The following is a 13,431-nucleotide window of genomic DNA, read 5'->3' on the forward strand; positions in this document are numbered from 1 at the left end:
AGAAAGTCACTGAGAGTATCATTCCCTTGGTTTCTTGACTCGCAACAAGTAAATGAGAGCTTTGGTGGTCTTTCAGGTGCTACTAGACTGCATGAAAGGAGTAGAGAGGAATTTTGTTTGGTCACCTGAGCAGTAGCCAAAACCTTCTTAGGAAAAAGGAAACAAGACCAATTAGTAGCTGAAAGAAAGGACCTAAAGAAGAGGTGAGGGAAGTGCTTGATATTATTAATTTGTTTTTATTCAGTTTGTCTCAGGAACAAACTGAGTAAGAAGCATTTTAACTTAACTATAAACAAAATAACCATATAATGTAGGTAGTATAGACAAAGTAGAGCCTTAGTAAATGAAGTGGAAAGAACTTTGTATGTTTAGACAAAATGGTTTTTGACTAGATTAGTTCTTCAAGATAAGTTTAGAGTAAACTATGTAACCAAAAGGTTGATAGCCAGAGGATGTGAAATTTCATTTTTCTCAAAGAAAATCAGAATACTACTGTGTTCTTTTTGAGAATAGACAAGAATAGGTAGTAAAGTTTGTTGCCCGACATTGAACTTGGTAGCTGGATATCCACTCAGATATGCTCTTTCAAGATCCAAGTAGATTCATTTTTAAAGCTATTATGTTTGATTGATTCATTATTGTAGGTTTCATATAAGTAACTTACCAAGTACAGGGAGTCCCGGTTATCGCCAGACTCAGTTAATAGTGATCCGGTTTGGTGCCGATTGAGTTAAGGCACCATAACTTACATAACAGAGGCACCATGAACCAGTTATTAGCCCCTTAAATTGCTGAGTGTCGGTTAATGACGGGTTTCACTTATCAGCGCCCCTCTGAGGATGGAATCCCCACCGATAACCTAGGACTGCCTGTACTCATTACATAGCTAATATTTTAATTCACGCGGCAGCATAAATTTTGAAATTCGCAGAACTGCTTTTATGGTTGTATTGTAGGTGACAACCCCCCCCCCACCCCCCCCCCCCCCCCCCCCCCACCCCCCCCCCCCCCCCCCCCCCCCCCCCCCCCCCACACCCCCACTTTCAGGGAGGAATAGTACAACACGGCTGAAGAGGTCAAATCGTTTCTGTTGGTTAACTACTGAACTTCAGTTGTATGAGCAGCTTTGTTTGGAATTTTGTCGTAGTATGATTGTATTTTTCAAACATCTAACTCACCTGGTAGTTATATATATAGCTTACGTCCCCAGACGTCACGGCAGAATTTCAAAACTCGCGGCAATCCCCGATTGGGTAGTCAGGTGCACCACCTGTGCGCCCTCTACCCAGGTACGTAGAACCATTCCAACTATTCCTCAGATCTTCCCTGCCGCCGCTATCGGTGACATCGTGGGAACTTCGCTCGCTTAGCCCATGTTTTTTGCAGTTGATTTGGTGAAGTACACTTTGGCTTTGGCTTTCGCTTGATTTGGATTCTTGATTTGGATTTTTCTTGAAAAAACCCCCTTAGCAGAAAGACCGATCGATCTGTCAGCGAGATACAGAGGAAACCAAGATCCAAGCAATACAGCAAGAGGTTTCTATGTTGCTTCAGATGGAAGCAATAGAAAGAGTTAGGAATCTGGAGTCTCCAGGGTTTTACAACCGCTTATTCCTGGTTCCCAAGAGTATCGGGGGGATGGAGGCCAATACTGGACGTGAGTGCCCTGAACGTTTTCGTGAAGAAAATAAAATTCATGATGGAGACAATGAAATCAGTTCTAGCCGCAGCCAGACAAGACGACTGGATGGTTTCGTTAGATCTTCAGGATGCATACTTTCACGTCCCTATCCACCCGAACTCCAAGAAGTACCTACGGTTCGTTTACAAGGAAGAAACGTACCAATTTCGAGCTCTTTGCTTCAGCTTAAACACCACTCCTCAGATATTCACGAGGCTGATGAGCAACGTAGCAGGAATGCTACACAAAAATTGTATCAGGGCCTCGCTGTATCTGGACGACTGTCTTATCAGAGCCCACTCCTACACCTGCTGTCTGGAGAACCTTCACAAGACGATTCGGTTATCGGAAGACCTAGGCCTTCTGATAAACCGTCAAAAATCTCAACTGATCCCATCTCAAGAAATCTTGTATCTGGGTATGAGGATTCAGTCGGGTTTTTCGAGCTTTTCCGTCCGAATTGAGAACGAGACAAGCCTTGGAAAAGTTGCAAAACTTCCTAAGGAAACAGACATGCTCCACGAGGGAATGGATGAGTCTGCTGGGGACCCTTTCTTCGCTAGAACAATTTGTCTCCTTAGGAAGACTGAACCTTCGCCCTCTTCAATTCCACCTCAATCGGCATTGGGACAAGAAGAAGACACTAGAGGCAAAGTGTATTCCCGTTTCAGACTCTATGAAAGAATGTCTACGGTGGTGGAACGACCCCGTCTAGCTCCAGGAAGGCCTTTCCCTAAAACAGAGGAACCCAGACCTAGTGTTGTGTTGTGTTTTCCGATGCCTCGGACTCGGGATGGGGAGCAACACTGGGAAAGTTGGAGGTCTCGGGGCTCCTGGAACAGAGAACAGGAGAACTTTCATATCAATCAGAAAGAACTGACTGCAGTTTTTCTGGCTCTCAAGGAGTTCGGAAGTGCAGTGCACAACAAAGTGATGCAGGTCAACTCCGACAACACGACGGCGTTGGCCTACATCAACAAACAAGGCTGAACCCACTCCGAGTCCCTCTACAAGACGTCAAGAGAGCTTCTTCCCTGGACGAAACAGAAAAGCGTGACATTATTGACACGCTTCATTCAAGGGGAGAAGAATGTAAGGGCAGACATCCTGAGCAGGAAGCATCAAATCTTGGCGACAGAGTGGACTCTCCATCAGGAAGTCTGCAAGAACCTGTGGCGAACCTGGGGTTGCCCATGCATAGACCTCTTCGCCACAGCGCAAACGAAGAGGATGGGGACTTACTGCTCTCCAATCCCAGATCCCGAGGCAATCTACATAGATGCGTTCCTCATGAATTGGGATCATCTAGATGTGTACGCCTTCCCGCCATTCAAAGTGGTACACAAACTGATGCAAAAGTTTGTCTCACGAAGGCACCAGGATATGACTAGTGGTTCCGTTCTGGCCGACAAGAGAATGGTTCACAGAGGTACTGGAATGGATGGTGGACACCCCCTGAAGCCTTCCTTTAAGAGTAGATCTACTCAAACAACCCCACTTGGAAAGGTATCACCAAAACCTCCAAGCTCTTCAACTAACTGCCTTCAGACTATCAAAAAATTCACAAGAGCTAGAGGATTTTCGAAGGAGGCAGCTAGAGCCATTGCAAGAGCAAGAAGGTCTTCCACCATTAAGGTATACCAATCCAAGTGGGATACTTTTAGAGGATGGTGCAGGGACAACTCCGTTTCCTCTTCCAGTACCTCTTGTGACTCAGATAGCAGATTTTCTGCTACACCTTAAGAAGAAGCGTAATTTTTCAGCTTCTACCATTAAGGGTTATAGAAGCATGCTAGCAGCAGTCTTCAGGCATAGGAACCTGAATCTATTGGATAATAAGGATCTACGAGACCTTCTTAGATCCTTCGAGACGACTAAAGAGAAACTACAATCTTCACCAGCTTGGAATTTGGATGTAGTTCTGAAGTTTCTCATGAGTGATAGGTTCGAACCTTTACAGGAAACATCATTTAAGGACCTCATCATGAAAACTCTTCTTGATTAGTCTGGCAACAGCAAAAAGAGCCAGTGAAATCCATGCCTTTAGCAAAGCTGTAGGTTTCAGACAGGGCAAGGCTATCTGCTCTCTACAGCTAGGATTTCTGGCTAAGAACGAACGCCCTTCTCAGCCCTGGCCCAAATCGTTCGAGATTCCAAACCTGTTGGATCTCACAGGTGATGAAGCAGAAAGAGTTCTTTGTCCGGTAAGGGGCCTGAGGCATTACCTGGAAAGAACGGAAAAATTACGTGGCAATTCAGAGGGGCTTTGGTGCTCTGTCAAAAAGCCCTCTCTGCAAATGTCAAAGAAGGTGTTATCCTTTTTTATAAGGCAATTAATTAGGGAAGCGCATTCAGCAATTAATGAAGCAGATCTCAAGCTAATAAAAGTTAAAACTCACGAGGTTAGGGCCGTAGCAACCTCGGTAGCTTTTAAACAAAATAGATCCCTTCAGAATATCCTGGACGCAACCTTCTGGAGAAGCAAGTCAGTATTTGCGTCGCACTACCTTACCTAAGTGAAGACTTTGTATGAAGACTGCTACACACTGGGTCCGTTTGTAGCAGCTCATTCAGTAATAGGAGAAGGGACTACTTAAAAAACCACATATACCAATACATACTCTGTTCTTACCTTGGGACTATTGAAATTTTTATGGTTGTTTGTGGAGACTGGACGCAGTCTTCCACAGTCATTGATCCTTAGTCAGGTGGTGAACTTGTTCCTTGGTAGCGCCCGGAACAAGGGTATTGTAGGGAGTCTAGTCACTTAGAGGTTTGCTGACCGGTTGACAGTCTCCAAGAGGTCTTCAGCCCCCTGGGTGGATCGCTGGATCTCATAAGGAAAGCAGACATAATGAGGCAGGATATCATTGAAGTCAGCTTCCTTAACAGGTACGAACCCATAAGTTTGTTTTTATTTAACTCTTATGTCAATTCCAATGATGATAGCTGTCTCTGACCCTCCACCAAAGGTGTCAATCAGCTATATATATAACTACCAGGTGAGTTAGATGTTTGAAAATGTTATTTTCATGATAAAATAAATTTTTGAACATACTCACCTGGTAGTTATATATAATTTAATTCCCACCCTCCTCCCCTCTAGAGACTATGGGCATGGAAGATCTGAGGAATAGTTGGAATGGTTCTACGTACCTGGGTAGAGGGCACACAGGTGGTGCACCTGACTACCCAATCGGTGATTGCCGCGAGTTTTGAAATTCTGCCGTGACGTCGGGGGGCGTAAGCTATATATATAACTACCAGGTGAGTATGTTCAAAAATTTATTTTATCATGATGAAAACATTTCTCTCCTCCATACAGTTAACCCCCACTTATTCAGGGTTCCAGATTCTCTGACTCGCCCATTTGCAGATTTTTCTATATGAAACATATATACTACGTACATATTATTCATGGAAAATTCACCTGTTTGTGGTATTTTTCATAGAGAAATATTCACTAGTTACTGTATAGCTACTGTATTTTCATAAATTTCTGACTAAATTCATTTTTGTGATGAAACTATGAGAATACTCAGTTATAAGCAGTTTTAGAGGGCTTTTTGTTGGGTGTTTGCACTTAAGAGTATAGGCATTTAAAAGCATTTTTAGAATGGTTCCAAGTACAGGCAGTCCCCGATTATTGTGGGGGGTATCCGTTCTAATGGCTTGACGATAAGCTTATAGGGGCTGATAACTGGCTCTTGGCGATGATAACCTGTTATCGGGGGCCTCTGTTATCTATGTATCAATGCCAATAATGGAAAATCAACGCATTTTTTATTTTCAGCACCAGACAACTCCCATAAAACCGGGGACTGCCTGTATACACAGATTTTAGTTATATTTTAGCAGGGGTTGTGTACACATCCCTGGCAAATACCAGTGGTCAGCTGTATGATGAAGTATTCTTGCCTTTGGTACCCTTCATGCGTTGTATAGTTAGTTTAGGGTTTTTAGGACCTGATTTTTAACTGCTTAGGATGAGTTTTATGGACGATGTGTGACTGCTGCATCAAGTATTCGTTTTTGCAGCAAAGGCTACAAGACTAGACTGACAAATGCCTCTTATGATTATCATATCATCTGGTTTGATAAAATTTTAGGGAACAAGTATGCATCATTAATTTGTCTTGTGTTGGTTGTAGGAACTGGGACAGGGAAAGTGGAAGGTGTTAAAGGTTCATTTAGACAAACTTAAGAGAGACATGAAAAGAAAGGCAGGTGCTAGAGCTGAAGCTAGGAATTTAGCTAGTGTAGTCTACTCCTAAGTCAGGTGTAGCCTAATTGCCTGTTTCATCTTCTGTTACTGCCTTTTCTCCTATTACCAGCCCTCTGACTGTACCTCCTACTCCTTTACCTGGCACCCATGCTTCTAACCCCAGTCCCATTGCCAGTCTCAAAGTCAGATTTGACCAGAAATTCAGTTTCTTAGTAAATATGATATTGTTAAGATACAATAAAGTTTGTTCATACTTACCTGGCATATATAAGGGATTTTGACGAAGGAAAAATCTATTTCTGGGTGATTGGCTCGTGTCGCCCTATGAAAGTATCCTTAATATCATTCTTTCTAGGTAAAATTAGCCTAAAATTACCAGAGAAAAACAAAATTAAGAAAATGTCAGTAAAACTGACTCGCTCACTCTTAAAAAGAAGTGTCGGTATGAAATAGGGGCGAGTGTGGAACACTACCACGAGACAGACACCAATTAGAACTTCCTTATCAAAATCCCCCCAAGAGAGAGCTGATACCAACGGGCGATGCAGCCCCTACTACTACTACTAGAGGACGCCACGGACAGCAGCGCCCCTAGCGGTCATCCTTAATAAAAACATAAATACCATCTTGTCCTGCAAGGGGGGGAAAAACAACCAAACCATAAAAAAGGGGATGGGTTTCATAGGGCGACACGAGCCAATCACCCAGAAATAGATTTTTCCTTCGTCAAAATCCCTTTTCTGGGCTCAGCTCGTGTCGGCCTATGAAAGAGTACCAGAGAAACAGACAAGATGGAAAAGGAAAAATGAAAAACCTGTTAAAATGATGGATATAATATAAGTAAATTAAATACAGCATACAAAATAAGTACTTAAACCAACTATGGTAAACAATAACAGAATGTTAGTAAACTTAAAGTACTTAAAAGGTAGTAACAACAATATAATATGCATGTAAACAAAGAAATAGCTGAATTACTTAATTAGAATATATAGGTACAATTTATACATACATGTGTCCTACCTAGCATAAAAATAAGGGTAGGTACACTCAATTCCATCATTAATACAAATAAAACAAGTAATTCAAATATATACAAACACATTGTGACTGAAGTTATCACAAGTTAAATGGTAAATTTATACAAACATATTGTGGCCTAACCTAGCATAATAAGGTTAGGACCACTGAGTCATATCAGTACCAATGTGGTTGTCCCTAGCAAAAAAATAAGGGACAAACCACTATAATACACAACGGCTAAGGCTATAATGATGAGTAGCCTGGTGATAGGTTGAGGCATGTTGGTTGAAGTAGGTAGAAAGGAGACCTGGATCAATACTACAACTACTAAGCAGTATCAGGGGAAAACTATGTTTCCCGCTGCTACTGCTGAAAACATTTAAAGATTCCAAGGACTTTAAATAATGCCGTTTAAAGACTGTCGGGGATTTGTTTCCATCCAGTATACTTCTTAAGATCCTCAAAGTTCATATGTTGGAAATAGTTAATAGAGGTGGCTACTCCCCTGATATCATTGAGCTCTTGGGAAGGATGACTCAGGGTTGGCTTCTTGTTTAATGAAGTAAAGGATTTGTTGCCTAATACCTTTAACTGACAAAGTACCACCTTTTTCTCTCAGAAGAGAGCACCCGAGGATCTAGAAGAAGTTCGAGATAAAAAGGCCTCTAGGGGTGATACTGGGCAGAGAGAAGGATCCTGTGGAAGTGGGATAACCTTCCAAGGAGCCCACCTTGCAAGAGGATCTTCATTTTTGGCTAAAAAGCTACGATCCGGAGCAAGTAGAACTTCTCCTGATGGGGAGAAATTCCACATGACCCGCATCTCTGGATAGAGCCGACAGTTCTGAAATTCTTGCTCCTGAGCTAGACTTAATAAGAATAGAGTCTTCCTCAGGAGCATTATGAATGTACAAGATGAGTTGTCAGTATCTGAAGCTAGTTTGAGGACATCATTCAAGAACCATGAAACTGTAGTAGGCCTCTGAGAAGGTCTAAGTCTAGCACAGGCTTTAGGGATAGATGTGAAATAAGATTCAGTTTAAATCTATCTGAAAACCTACTTGAAAGATTTTCTTCAAAGCCAGACGGGGGGGGGTTGTGAGTGGTAATCGTGCTAGCTGCTAAACCTTTTTTCAAACAAGGATCTGAAAAGGATATAGCCAGGTTAACTGTCATGGTTGTAGTGTTCGATTCTCTCAAGAAAGATGCTAATTTCTTAACAGCTGAGTCTATTGTCTGATGGTTGACTCCCTCTTATCTGATTCCAGGAAGAGAATATTCTGTGGATCAATGTTAGCATCTTTATTAGCCGCAAACTTCATGAAGTCCATAAAGTTAGGGTCTGGGGAGTTCCTGAGGAAGCGAACACAGTCCTCATTTGTACTGATTGTGATAGTTTGGGATTGGGGATCCGTTGAGGTCGGAGACCCCATTCCAAGAGAAGTGGATACCAGTTGCTCTTGGGCCAGTCCGGTGGCAATCAGAGCTACTATCCCTCTGAAAGACCTTAGTTTGTCTAGGACCTTCAGGAGAAGATTCACTGGAGGAAAAAATGTAAATTCTCCTCCACTGATTCCAATCCAAACGAACAGGGCGTCCGTGGCATAAGCCAGAGGGGTCCAGGTTGGGGGGCCACATAGCAAGGGAGCTTGTGGTTCGTTCTTGTGAGGCGAAGAGATCCAACTTGGAGACCTGGGACTCCTCCCGCGGATTACCCACTGGAAGACCCGTCGTCCAGAGACCACTCTGATCCAGAGGAACTGACCGGGACAGGCGTCTGCTATCACATTCCTTACTCCTGCCAGGTGAGTGGCAGACAGATGCCATTTGTGTTTGTTTGTTTCTAATGCAAGATGGCTATCATGATATGATTCACATGCTTGGATTTGGACCCCCTCTGTTGATGCAATGAACTACCACTGCACTGTCCAAAACTAGCCTTAGATGCGACTGCTTCGGGGGAATCAGTCTCTTCAGAGTAAGACATACTGCCATTGCTTCCAACACGTTTATGTGGAGCTGGCGAAATTGAACTGACCAAGTCCCCTGAACCTGTTTGAACTGAGAGTATCCCCCCACCCGGACAGGGATGCATCCGTGTGAATGGTTAACACTGGGAGGGGATATTGAAGGGGTACTTGGCTTTAAGTTCTTTACTTTTGACCAAGGCCGTAGTTGGTTGCGGAGGATCTGTGGGATTACTGACAACTTGTCTCGATATTTGGAGTTTGCTCTTGACCGCCAAATTCGATTTATCTTTCAGCTTGCTTTCAGAAGGATATCTGTTACTGAAGCAAACTGAAGAGACCCTAGGATTCTCTCCTGGTTTTCTTCTTGACGTTTGTTTGCACTTGAGAAATTGCCTGACAGATTTTGCTATTTCCTTCCGTTTGGCTACTGGAATTGATAGATTGTGGGAGGACAAATCCCACTGGATTCCCAGCCACTGAAAACGAGATTCCGGAACAAGTCTGGATTTCGTTTTGTTTATCTGGAACCCCAGATGTTCCAGAAAGTGAACTACCTTTTTGGTAGCTTTGAGACATTCCTCGACTGTTGGTGCCCAGATTAACCAATCGTCGAGGTATGCCGCTACCATGATTCCCTGAGCTCTCAATTGTTGTACAACCACTTCTGCTATCTTTGTGAATACCCTGGGGCTACATTCAGACCGAAGGGCATCACTTTGAATGAGAATGTCTGATTTCCTAGCCTGAATCCTAGGAATGGGCGGAAGTTGCCTGGCTATAGGGATATGATAGTATGCGTCTGTAAGATCGATGGAGCATGTGACGGCTCCACGCGGCAGTAAGGTCCTTACTTGCGAGAGGGTAAGCATCTTGAACTTGTCGCAGCGAATGAAAGCGTTTAGCTTTGACAAGTCTAAGGATTACCCTTCTTTTGTTGAGCCTTTCTTTGGAACGCTGAATAAGCGACCTTGAAATTTTAGAGCTTGACTCTCGCAATAGCTCCTTTCTGAAGGAGTTCTCCGCGTAATCTATCAATTCCTCTGACGGTAGCTGATGAATGATTTGATTGGAGGAGGATCTTGGATCCAGCTCCAGCCTAATCCCTTGGACACTATGCTCTGTGCCCACTGCTGAACCCCCACCTGTGGCGGAAGAGGAACAGCCTCCCTCCTACCTGGAGAGCCTCATTGCTGATGGGCGGTTGGCCACCACTGCCCTCCTCTGAACTGTTTTTTTACTCCTTGCGCCCCTTCCTGCGCCACTGGTGACGAAAGTAACCTCTCGCCCTACCCCTCGATTGAGAGTAGCCTTGAACCTCATAAGCAGGGTTTTAAAGGCAGGCGAGATGGAATGGCATAGGAGGTCGAAGGCTGGGATTGCTGGGGCACCAGGAGGAACGGCTGAGTTTGTTTAGCTGTAGCAGGTTGTCCTTGTTGAGTGACTGGGACCGCCTGCACAAACTGCTGCTGAGGCTGGAGTTTTTTGTATGGCTGGAATCTCTTACCAGCCTTCTTTGGTTTCTTGCCAGCAGTAGGGGCGGATTCCTGTTTCCCTCTTAGAGGAAATGCCCACCTAGCTCTAAGGCTCTGGTTGAGTCTAGCAGCTTCGTGATGAACTTCGTTCACTGCTTGACTCTGGGAAGAGATCCGCTCCCCACATGCTGGCAGATAAGAGTCTATTAGGCTCATGCCTGATAGTACACTCTTGAAGAACATGCTTCCGACAGTTCTTCCTGGCTTGGAAGAAGTCAAAAGCGTCTAGCAGAACCGTGTGAAATTGTGATTTCGCTAAGATCTTAAATAGCGGTTCGTTCGCATAAGACAGTGCAGCCATTTCCGTGATTATGATAGAGTTAAGGGACCTGCCAAACCTAGTCCGCGCATCGAACTCTGCCTGGATTAGGGAGTCCGGCAGCCTAGGCAACTTCTCACCGAACTGGTCCATAGCGCAGTCCGGCTTGCGTTTACCCTGCGTGAAAGTAGAGGGCAGGTTTTCCCATAACTCTCCGAAGGCGGGAAAGAGTGGAGAAGTGGACTCCGACTCTCTCAAACTGCGGAAGGGGCTCATCCTTGAGGACTGCCTGAAGAGCCTTCTCCCACCAATTTCGTGGCAAACGGAAGAAGAGAGACCTCCTCTTCCGTGGCGAAAATAGTGAATGGGCTCTTATAGGCCTGGAGTTTAGTATTCGTGCACTCCCAGTCCTCAAGGCAGTGAACCCATTCCCGTTGGGCGTGGTCTCTACTGTAGAGGACAGACTCCTTCGAGATCTTGTCCTCCCTTGTAAGAGCCGTTGGTGTTAGCCTAGCATACCCGATGAAAGGCTGAGACAGACCCGGAGGATAGAACTCGAAGTCCTCAATCCTTCGAGTGCCAAACTCCGGGATCGAAATCATCCCGTCCTTAAAGGGAGCGTAGGCCGCTACTCTCCATGGATTCTCCATAGAGAAAGCTGGCAGAGAGTCGTAAGACGGGAGAGTTGGATGATCCCCGTGCTAGAAGCAGGGGATACTGGGGGAGGAGCCTGGGATAGCCCAGACATCCGATCCTCAGTCTCTCTTACTCTGTTCGAAAGTTCTTGGACGGTCTGTCCAGTTTGAGACAGAGTGCTCGACAATTGTGCGAACATCTGCTCAAAGCGGGTTCCCCAAGCCGAGATTTGAGAACCCACCATCACTCCTACCTGCTCCATCATTCCTGGTGAGACAGGAGAAGGAACGCAGGAGCTGGTGCTTGCTACCCCTGCCGGCATAGCCGGAGAGGAGGCAACAGAGGCGGGAGAAGGCAACGACTCGGAGGTAGCGCGAGCTTTCTTCCTTTTCGAAGCCTTGCCTCTAGAACTCTTCGCTGGGAAGAGCTTGGCTTTGCTTCACCGCGTCGGCGTAAGAAGTCGATGACTTCCTAGCCGAAGAAGACGAAGACGACTTTCTAGAAGTCGACTTAGACAGAGTCTTCGGTTCTCTCTTTCCCTTCTCCTTGGGAGGTACAGAGAGAGCGGGAGTGCGGCTAGGGATCTCAGATCCCGGAAAGCCTTGGAAAGATGCGGAAGAAGAAGGGACAGGAGAAGATCCAGGAGCGTCCAAGGAAAGACCTTGGGCGCCCGACAAACCTACCTCAACCAACAAACCCTCACTCACTACCGCCACCGGCTCGATGTTCAGATCCAGGCCGGCGACGTCCGGGACCGGCTCCTGGGCGGGCTACGAGCCCCAACGACTGCTGAAGGTCTTGCTGGATGGCGGCTATTACGGGGGCGGCGGACAAGGGATCGACGTAGCCCGTCGACTTGCCCGCAGGGAAGATCTGGATGGCCAGCTTTTTATCCAGAATGTAGGGCTGGCCCTTGGCGGCGTTCTTCCCAAAGCCGCCTACCCACGCTTTCAGAGTGGCGAGGGCGACTTCCCTCACCCCGCTAGCCTGAAAGAAAGGCTGGATTAGCTACCAATTGTGGACAGGGTTAACAAACTTACGAACTAAAAGTGTTAGTAAATTGATAACAAGTTTCATAATGGTCTTACCCCATCAACCAGCTGACCGACCAGGTCGTAGCAAATGGTGCAGGCCTCGGGATGCCAAACGATGAACTCGTTGAAGAGGGTGGCACACGGGGCATGAGACCTGCACTCATCGTGTCCGCAGGGGTCATGCAACGTCGCGTTGCAAGCGAGGACCTGACAGTTGGTAGCCTGTAAGTAGAAACGTACATGAGTACAGAGTAATACTTACAGTCTAACATATGCTCCGCTGGTGCCGGAGCGATAAAGTTAGATGAAACCAGAGCCCCACCAAAATACGTGTGGTAACCATGTTGGAAGAGTCTATGGCTCCGCCAGTGGCGGAGGCACAAAAAATCAACCAACTAGGAGTGGTGGTAAAGGAAACCACAACGTAAAATGGCGGGGATGGAGATAACATAATAATAAAACACAATTCATTGTAAAAAACATCTTACAATTAGGTATATATCCTTGAACATAGTACAGTAATAATATCAAAAACCAACTTCTCTCCACCCGTCTACTAGAAGAGTGCGTAGGTAAGGGTAAGCTCCCTTCCGGTAGCGGGGGAGAGATATAAGGATATAGTAGGCAAGCTAACGACCATCCATAGTACCCACCCTACCCGCGTAGTGGAGAGGCCAAAATACCTTAATAACCAAATGGAGGCCCCACCGGCTGCGACGGAAGGCTCCTTTCGATTCGTAAGGGAGGTGGACTTGAGTAATGGTATGGGGGGAAGGAGGTCCCGGTGTGAAACACGGCGGGAGGCGAGGAAAGGGGGGGAAGGGATCGGCCTACTCCTCCCCCCCACCTCACAAAACTACCCCCGTATGGAGACCCGGTACCTCATAGTGGTCGCCCTAAACCCCCTGCTGATGGAACCTCCCGGCACCTCCGGAATGAGAGAGAAGGCTAAGAGGTGTATGACAATCCAGGGGTCCCCCCAGCTCCTCCCTACATCGAGAGGGAGGAGGGAGGGGCAGGGTGAGGTGCTATGGAACACGTGACTACTAGTGGCCTAGGCCGCGATCACCAC

General features: G+C 45.8%; 1 protein-coding gene across 2 annotated transcripts in view; it reads left to right on the top strand.

Annotated features, from left to right (window-relative positions):
- The window catches only part of LOC135217411 (ras-related protein Rab-14), a 220,134-nt gene that overhangs the window by 61,099 nt on the left and 145,604 nt on the right, over positions 1–13,431 (top strand). Inside the window, exon 2 of one of the 2 annotated variants that reach the window (XM_064253253.1) lies at positions 77–203. The exons of the other annotated variant lie outside the window; for it this stretch is intronic. The gene's annotated coding sequence lies outside the window, so the exon portion shown is untranslated. The remainder of the gene's footprint in view (positions 1–76; positions 204–13,431) is intronic. 2 annotated transcript variants of the gene reach the window in all.

The sequence above is a fragment of the Macrobrachium nipponense genome, chromosome 7, assembly GCF_015104395.2.
Source record: "Macrobrachium nipponense isolate FS-2020 chromosome 7, ASM1510439v2, whole genome shotgun sequence".
Lineage (NCBI taxonomy): Eukaryota > Metazoa > Arthropoda > Malacostraca > Decapoda > Palaemonidae > Macrobrachium > Macrobrachium nipponense.